Below are 1,608 nucleotides of genomic sequence, written 5' to 3' on the forward strand. Positions count from 1 at the left end.
CTTTCACAAAGCACATACCTTGATAAGATATTGAAGAAGTTCAATATGGATCAGTCTAAGAAGGGGTTCTTGGCTGTGTTGCAAGGTGTGAAATTGAGCTCAGCTCAATGTCCGACCACGGCAGAAGATATAGAAGAGATGAGTGTCATCCCCTATGCCTCAGCCATAGGTTCTATTATGTATGCCATGCTGTGTACCAGACCTGATGTAAACCTTGCCGTAAGTTTGGTAGGAAGGTACCAAAGTAATCCTGGCAAGGAACACTGGACAGCGGTCAAGAATATCCCGAAGTACCTGAAAAGGACTAAGGAAATGTTTCTCGTTTATGGAGGTGACGAAGAGCTCGTCATAAAGGGTTACATCGACGCTAGCTTCGACACAGATCTGGATGACTCTAAGTCACAAACCGGATACGTGTATATTTTGAATGGTGGGGCAGTAAGCTGGTGCAGTTGCAAGCAGAGCGTCGTGGCGGGATCTACATGTGAAGCGGAGTACATGGCAGCCTCAGAGGCAGCGCATGAAGCAATTTGGGTGAAGGAGTTCATCACCGACCTAGGAGTCATACCCAATGCGTCGGGGCCAATCAAACTCTTCTGTGACAACACTGGAGCTATTGCACTTGCCAAGGAGCCCATGTTTCACAAGAAGACCAGGCACATCAAGCGTCGCTTCAACTCCATTCGTGAAAATGTTCAAGATGGAGACGTAGGTATTTGTAAAGTACATACGGACCTGAATGTAGCAGATCCGTTGACTAAACCTCTCCCTAGAGCAAAACATGATCAACACCAGAATTCCATGGGTGTTCGATTCATCACAATGTAACTAGATTATTGACTCTAGTGCAAGTGGGAGACTGTTGGAAATATGCCCTAGAGGCAATAATAAAAGCATTATTATTATATTTCCTTGTTCGTGATAATTGTCTTTATTCATGCTATATTTGTGTTATCCGGAAATCGTAATACATGTGTGAATACCTAGACACCAACATGTCCCTAGTAAGCCTCTAGTTGACTAGCTCGTTGATCAACAGATAGTCATGGTTTCCTGACTATGGGCATTGGATGTCATTGATAACGAGATCACATCATTAGGAGAATGATGTGATGGACAAGACCCAATCCTAAACATAGCACAAGATCGTATAGTTCGTTTGCTAGAGTTTTCCAATGTCAAGTATCTTTTCCTTAGACCATGAGATCGTGTAACTCCCGGATACCGTAGGAGTGCTTTGGGTGTACCAAACGTCACAACATAACTGGGTGACTATAAAGGTATACTACGGGTATCTCCGAAAGTGTCTGTTGGGTTGACACGGATCAAGACTGGGATTTGTCACTCCGTATGACGGAGAGGTATCACTGGGCCCACTCGGTAATGCATCATCATAATGAGCTCAAAGTGACCAAGTGTCTGGTCATGGGATCATGCATTACGGTACGAGTAAAGTGACCTGCCGGTAACGAGATTGAAGGAGGTATTGGGATACCGACGATCGAATCTCGGGCAAGTAACATACCAATTGACGAAGGGAATTGTATGCGGGATTGATTGAATCCTCGACATCGTGGTTCATCCGATGAGATCATCGAGGAGCATGTG

This window comes from Triticum dicoccoides, chromosome 3A (assembly GCF_002162155.2).
Source record: "Triticum dicoccoides isolate Atlit2015 ecotype Zavitan chromosome 3A, WEW_v2.0, whole genome shotgun sequence".
In the NCBI taxonomy this organism is placed as follows: Eukaryota; Viridiplantae; Streptophyta; class Magnoliopsida; order Poales; family Poaceae; genus Triticum; species Triticum dicoccoides.